The sequence below is a fragment of the Schistocerca cancellata genome, unplaced genomic scaffold (genome assembly GCF_023864275.1).
Source record: "Schistocerca cancellata isolate TAMUIC-IGC-003103 unplaced genomic scaffold, iqSchCanc2.1 HiC_scaffold_754, whole genome shotgun sequence".
In the NCBI taxonomy this organism is placed as follows: Eukaryota; Metazoa; Arthropoda; class Insecta; order Orthoptera; family Acrididae; genus Schistocerca; species Schistocerca cancellata.
The window spans coordinates 3,060,001-3,068,055 of NW_026046765.1; the positions used below are offsets into that span (position 1 = coordinate 3,060,001).

Below are 8,055 nucleotides of genomic sequence, written 5' to 3' on the forward strand. Positions count from 1 at the left end.
TCACGACTAGTTTCGCTGCGTTAAATCACATCTTCAGGTGCTTAGTAGTGTCACATAGATTAGCAACCGGAGACGCCTCCAGCGTTCGTAGTCACAGACTCCAGTCCCATGAAGAGGGAAGTAGGTCACTTGTAGACACCTTTAGTTGTCTGTGGCTAGGGTGCCTCATCCCCTGCACTGTTCGCCCCAGTTTCTGACGGTTCTTCTTTTTTGACGATTTCCATCTTCAAGGGGTTCAATTCTGTGACTACGAACGTTCGTGGCGTCTCCATGTGTTAACCTATTTGACACTACCAACCATCTGAAGATGCTACTTTGACACAGAAAAACCGTTGTCATTAAATCATCACTTAAAAGCTGTTTGCGGTTTCGTTTACGTTCAAAAATGTTCAAATGTGTGTGAAATCTTATGGGACTTAACTGCTGAGGTCATCAGTCCCTAAGCTTACACACTACTTAACCTAAACTATCCTAAGGACAAACATACACACACTCATGCCCGAGGGAGGACTCGAACCTCCGCCGTGTCCAGCCGCACAGTCCATGACTGCAGCGCCTTAGTGTTCAATTAACCACGAATTTCATCAGATGTGCTGCCCATTTTGTAAAGTTGCATGTCTGATTCTGGCCTGGAATAGCCCGATGCCGCCCCATTGACAAACTTAACCGTGGGGGTCAACTACCTGAGCTGTGTCAGGAATAAATCAAGAAACTTAATCGAACTTGTTCGTAAATCACAACCACTAATGCCTATATACGGCGTAAAAGGAACCGTTTACTGTAATTGTCTCTATTACTAAATAAATGTCATTTGTTTGTCACCATATTGCTATCCAATATCAAGATAAACTAACTGTAAAATCAAACGCAAATTCCGAACGCAATCATTTTTTCAGTTTTCTGTCGTTCCTCAGCTGCTTCAAAATTCATGGAGGTATGTTCCATCTTCGAGACTAAATGATGCCAAAGGCGTTTCGCTTCTTTTGTTTATGCAACATCTGCAATGGCCACAGATACAATTATACTTGCTACATCCAACCACACAAAAAATCAAAAATTAGTGGTCCTATGGCACATATTGTTCAGAATAAATATCTCATGCAGCAAAGTAAACTATGAAAAATAATTACAAACAATGCAACTCAGTCGCAAACAATGGTTACAGCCCCCACACACTACAGACTCAGAAAAAATCAAAACACCACCAAATAAAAATTGAAACGATCAGAGAACACAATCATCTCAGAACACCAAAGACATTAAAGCGCCCGCAGAAACATAAAAACGGTAACACTCGTAACGTGACTGACAGAAAAAAAATGGTACACTTAAACTTACAAACACAAATAAACACCCAGGATACGAAATAGAATAAGAAACAAGGATTACACCTTGCTTACAGAATACGAAACATAATCCTATCAGATTGACAAACAACAATAGACAAACCAGATGAATACCAAGGAGAAGGTATATACCAGTTAAAATGGCGAGACTGAGAATCGGTATATCTGGAGATCATAGGCAGGAATTTTAATATTAACTGTAAAGAATATATGAGAAACTTAAAGTGTGAAAATAGCCACTCTACTTTAACTGAATACCTGATAAGACACTGACATGGAATAGAATGTGATAATTAGTAGAGTGAACTATTACAACAAAATGTTCTGACATTGCACAACTTTTTTTTAATATAAAGAGCCCTTGAAATAAAAAGTAAGTAATGATCGAATCATTGTAAACAGCAACTCAGTCATTATGTTAGCTACTAAAACAGGAACAACCGGAAATGTGAAACATAACAAAAATAAATACTTAATGAATCTTCCTCTGCCCCTTTCTTCCTCTTTCTATCTCACACACACATACACATGCAAACCCTTTCCCTCTCTCCCACACACAAAAATCCACTCGAATAAAGAATAACCCGTAAATACACTCCTGGAAATGGAAAAAAGAACACATTGACACCGATGTCAGACCCACCATACTTGCTCCGGACACTGCGAGAGGGCTGTACAAGCAATGATCACACGCACGGCACAGCGGACACACCAGGAACCGCGGTGTTGGCCGTCGAATGGCGCTAGCTGCGCAGCATTTGCGCACCGCCGCCGTCAGTGTCAGCCATAGTGATGGGCTAAACTGCGATTTTCCGATATCAGTGATTTCTGTGAATGCTACTTTTCAGTATCTGTTATTCTTAACTGTGATTTGTCGCAGTTAAGAGTCGCAGTTAAGGAACCAAGTCGCGTATCCCTCCGCCACTGCTATTTCTGCGATTTCTGCTACTTCCGCGATTTCTGCGACTTCTGCTACTTCTGTGATTTCTGTGACTTCTGCTACTTCTGCGATTTCTGTGACTTCTGCTACTTCTGCGATTTCTGTGACTCCTGCGATTTCTGCGACTTACCACCGCATGAAAAAGCTACATCTGTCCACACAGAAAATTGCATCTCAACAAACATGTCATTGGTAAATATGTTTTACGTTTGTTCTTCCGTTGGCTTTAATCTTGTATTAAAGAAACAACTGTGAAAATATTAATAGTGTAATTAATATGTAAGTAGCCATACAGTACCGTAATAGTTCGTGTTTAGAAAATGAATTCTAACGTATTGTTATGTTCCCAGGTACCCGAACTACATTTCAGTCACTCAGTAAACTGATAACTCAAAATATCATTGTCAGCAGATCTGGAGAAATTGCCACTGCGTCTTTAGACCGTTTTCGTCAGACGAGAGGTTAGTTTCTAACAAGGGAACAGCCCCATCGCACCCCCCTCAGATTTAGTTATAAGTTGGCACAGTGGATAGGCCTTGAAAAACTGAACACAGATCAATCGAGAAAACTGGTAGAAGTTGTGTGGAACTACGAAAAAAATAAGCAAAATATACAAACTGGGTCGTCCATGAGTAACATATGCAATATTAAGAGCACTGTGAGGTGCAGAGCTCCGTGGTCCTGTGGTTAGCGTGAACAGCTGTGGAACAAGAGGTCCTTGGTTCAAATCTTCCCTTGACTGAAAATTTAAACTTTTTATTTTCAGTTTATGTGAAAAACTCTTATGTTTTCATCACTTTTTTTGGAGTGATTATTACATCCACAAGAAAACCTAAATCGGGCAAGATAGAAGAAACTTTTCAACCATTCGCCAAGTGTACTAGTTAGGTGGGTCGACAACATATTCCTGTCATGTGACGCACATGCTGTCACCAGTGTCGTATACAAAATATCAGACGTGTTTTCCTGTGGAGGAATCGGTTGACCTATGACCTTGCGATCAAATGTTTTCGGTTCCCATTGGAGAGGCACGTCCTTTCGTCAACTAATCACACGGTTTTGCGGTGCGGTCGCAAAACACAGACACTAAACTTATTACAGTGAACAGAGACGTCAATGAACGAACGGACAGATCATAACTTTGCGAAAATAAAGAAAGCAAAATTTTCAGTGGAGGGCATGTTTGAACCAAGGACCTCCGCAGCCGTTCACGCTAACCACGGGACCATGGCGCTCGTCGCTTCACAGTCCTCTTAATATTGCCTATCTTACGCATGGACGACCCAGTTTGTATATTTTGCTTATTTTTTCATAGTTCCACACAAATTCTTCCTGTTTTCTCGATTGATCTGTGTTCAGTTTTTCAAGGCCTATCCATTGTGCCAATTATAACTAAATCTGAGGGGGGTGCGATGGGGATGTTCCCTTGTAAGTGTTTCGATGGACTTAATTACTTAAGTGAGATCGTTCTTGCAAATGTGAAATATACCCCATTGAGTGGCTTTCATTACAGCAAATATTAGCAATCTACTCTGCCAATTATATTGCTTGTAATTAGTGACAGCAAAAATTGTTTAATAATCCTTGTGATTTTGCAGACACAGTTCTGGTTGCTGTACGTATCTATCCACATCAAGGCTGTAGGGAGAGACTCGTGAAGATTCAAGAGAGCTCTTAGAGGATTTGCAGTTTAAAAGTGACATTATTGCGAAATAAGTGTGCAGATGAGTGATTAAACTGTGTTTTATTGAAGTTGTTGTGCGATTTTAAAGGAATAATAAATGTTAAATACAATGAGCAAATAATGAAAATCTCATTTTCCACATGTTAAGCCGTGCTATACCCTTAATTTTCCGCCACATATTTATTGGTAAACACTTGTTGGAGAGTGAAATGCCGCCCCCCCCCCTCTTTCTCCACAATCTTGTTGTGACACTGACCTGTAACATATCCCGAAGTCTACAATATGCATTTTGAGGCTGTTGATACGAAAGTGGGAAGTACAGATCTTACAGTTAAATCAGGAATAGCTTAAGTGAATTCCTTGAAAGTAACACAGGAAAAGCTTACTTATGTAGGTGGTAGTAGTGTCGGCAAAAAGTTCTTGTGTGTGAAGTTGCCATGTAGAACACCAGGTGTAAAACTTTTCTCCCGAGTCTTGAACTGTGTCGGAACAAAAGTGAGGCATTCATATGACTGTTTTCATTTCTCTACACTTATACAGATGTCTGAGTTCTGCTGCGTTAACATTGCAAAGTCCTGTAGGCATGTGGAGTATTAACCAAAACTGTCATATTGGAAGCAGAATCAAACACATTTGTTACGTTACTTGATATTTTCAGGAGAAAAAGGCAATGTTGCTTCTTATTAATATAATACATTCAGAGTCACAGCAGTATTTGACCAACCATAACTGATGCTGAATGTGCATGTCATCATATAATATGAAGGGCTTATTTCAATAGTGGTAAAAGTCCATTACCTCCACTTTTCTGTCTATAATGCTTCTGAAATTAATGATCCAAACAAACATAAATAAAGCTTCATCTCTAGCAAGAAGCCATATGCTTGAATATTTCTGGTATCTCAAATGCAGATTTGTCACCGCTCATTTAACTTTACGACTCTGTATCTCAAAATGAACAAAAATGGACTTGTACCACTATTGAAATAAGGCCTTCATATGCACACACAGCACATCAATCTCGTGAGGCACAAGGCCTCAATAACGAAGTACGTACGTCGGTCAACAGATGACACTAGGAAAAGTATGTAAACTGCGCTTTTTAGTTGCTACTTGCGACTCTTAGTTGCGATTTGTCACAGAAATCGCAGTTTGACTCGGTAGCGAGTAGCGTAGTATGAACTTTGCTCAACAGATGGCAGTGCTAACTGCGCTTTTTTGTTGCGACTTGCGACTCTTAGTTGCGATTTGTCACGGAAATCGCAGTTAGACTCCATAGCGTACCGCAGAGATGGACGTAGTACGAATTTGGCCAACAGATGCCACTGTTAACCGCGCTTTTTAATTGCTACTTGCGACTCTTAGTTGCGACTTGTCACGGAAATCGCAGTTAGACTCCATAGCGTACCGCAGAGATGGACATAGTACGAACTTTAGCCAACAGATGCCACTGTTAACCGCGCTTTTTAGTTGCTACTTGCGACTCTTAGTTGCGACTTGTCACTGAAATCGCAGAAAGCAGTGCTAAATTCGACCAATAGATGGCTCACATCTTTGAATATGAAATACTACTTGCGACTGCTAACTGTGACTGAAATCGCAGTTAGATTCTGTAAAGTTGCTACTGTGATATCTGTGACATCTCAGTCACTGTGATTTCTAACAGATACCCGATTTCCTGCCCACCACTAGTCAGCCAGTTTGCCGTGGCATACGGAGCTCCATCGCAGTCTTTAACACTGGTAGCATGCCGCGACAGCGTGGACGTGAACCGTATGTGCAGTTGACGGACTTTGAGCGAGGGCGTATAGTGGGCATGCGGGAGGCCGGGTGGACGTACCGCCGAATTGCTCAACACGTGGGGCGTGAGGTCTCCACAGTACATCGATGTAGTCGCCAGTGGTCGGCGGAAGGTGCACGTGCCCGTCGACCTGGGACCGGACCGCAGCGACGCACGGATGCACGCCAAGACCGTAGGATCCTACGCAGTGCCGTAGGGGACCGCACCGCCACTTCCCAGCAAATTAGGGACACTGTTGCTCCTGGGGTATCGGCGAGGACCATTCGCAACCGTCTCCATGAAGCTGGGCTACGGTCCCGCACACCGTTAGGCCGTCTTCCGCTCACGCCCCAACATCGTGCAGCCCGCCTCCAGTGGTGTTGCGACAGGCGTGAATGGAGGGACGAATGGAGACGTATCGTCTTCAGCGATGAGAGTCGCTTCTGCCTTGGTTCCAATGATGGTCGTATGCGTGTTTGGCGCCGTGCAGGTGAGCGCCACAATCAGGACTGCATACGACCGAGGCACACATGGCCAACACCCGGCATCATGGTGTGGGGAGCGATCTCCTACACTGGCCGTACACCACTGGTGATCGTCGAGGGGACACTGAATAGTGCACGGTACATCCAAACAGTCATCGAACCCATCGTTCTACCATTCCTAGACCGGCAAGGGAACTTGCTGTTCCAACAGGACAATGCACGTCCGCATGTATCCCGTGCCACCCAACGTGCTCTAGAAGGTGTAAGTCAACTACCCTGGCCAGCAAGATCTCCGGATCTGTCCCCCATTGAGCATGTTTGGGACTGGGTGAAGCGTCGTCTCACGCGGTCTGCACGTCCAGCACGAACGCTGGTCCAACTGAGGCGCCAGGTGGAAATGGCATGGCAAGCCGTTCCGCAGGACTACATCCAGCATCTCTACGATCGTCTCCATGGGATAATAGCAGCCTGCATTGCTGCGAAAGGTGGATATACACTGTACTAGTGCCGACATTGTGCATGCTCTGTTGCCTGTGTCTATGTGCCTGTGGTTCTGTCAGTGTGATCATGTGATGTATCTGACCCCAGGAATGTGTCAATAAAGTATCCCCTTCCTGGGACAATGAATTCACGGTGTTCTTATTTCAATTTCCAGGAGTGTATATTAAAAAAAGCACTCTCATAAGCATAAGACCTTTACAATTAACAAAACACACACACATCCCCACATCTGCGCGCACACACATACAAAACAAATGAAGTAGAAAACTACACGAACATGTGTTTAATAAATTTGGGTGGAAAAACGTCGGAATTCGGCCATCTGGAGTGTGAGGACCAAATGAACGTATTTTTAGGACCACATACATAAACTAGGAACATCGGAAATCGTAACCAAACAATAGTTAAATCTCACGTAACTTGTGCTACAAAAGTTGTTTCTCATATGAAAAACGAGAGAAAACGTAATATAGTGACACATTTGTAACTACTACATAACGCATTTATTATATATTTATAGACGAACGTTTACCACAGGCCTCTAAAAATACTTCATAAATAAAAGAACGAAACGCGTGTGGCAAAAAACAAACCAAACTGTCTTTTATTTACTAGCAAAGACATAACATACATACATGAATCCTAACGAAGTACTTCAAAAGCTACTAATATCTTCACTCAAATAATAGAAAAAGAAATGTAATCGAATAGAAAGATCTAAACGCAGTTCAGATGTGAAATATTGGCCCAACGAATCCAAGCATCGTTCTAGCAATGTAATCCAACACAAATGATTACGCAAATTTACCTGTCAAACTTTAAAATAAAGTTAATCCTGTAAAATCTTTCCAGGTTGAAGATGTAGTTTTCCCATGGTTTCCAGCAGACCGTGACCAGATGTTGAGGCAAGATAATCATCCAAAGCACAGTTCAGAAATCTAGCCTGGTGAACATTAAACACCGTAATCAATTGAAAACTGATATTACGGATGTGTTCTATAAATGCTATTTTGTAAATAACCTAATGTATTAGAGTTGTAATATTGAAAACTACGGATAAATTCTAGTGTCCGATTCCACCCGTCAGTTTTGACCAATGACATCATACGTAAGGCAAAGATGCTGCATATCGGCAATCTCTGAACGAAACGGATCATACTGGTAAACAAACGAATATAGCAAGTGATAAAATAATACATTTAACGAGATTACTATTTAGCCACGAATTACATGTAAACGAGTTGAAGACAACCGAAATAAATAATAACAAGAGTGTAAGAAATTTGTGTCCAATTAGAATTACTATCGTAATTTATGCC

The 8,055-nt window shown here is 42.0% G+C and overlaps 1 long non-coding RNA gene across 1 annotated transcript; it reads left to right on the top strand.

Annotated features, from left to right (window-relative positions):
• The first annotated feature begins 2,225 nt into the window (after window positions 1-2,225).
• LOC126142834 (uncharacterized) lies at window positions 2,226-4,078 on the top strand. The gene is made up of 3 exons (XR_007529603.1): window positions 2,226-2,478; window positions 2,637-2,747; window positions 3,885-4,078. It is a non-coding gene; the product is annotated as an uncharacterized LOC126142834 (long non-coding RNA).
• The last annotated feature ends 3,977 nt before the right edge of the window (window positions 4,079-8,055 follow it).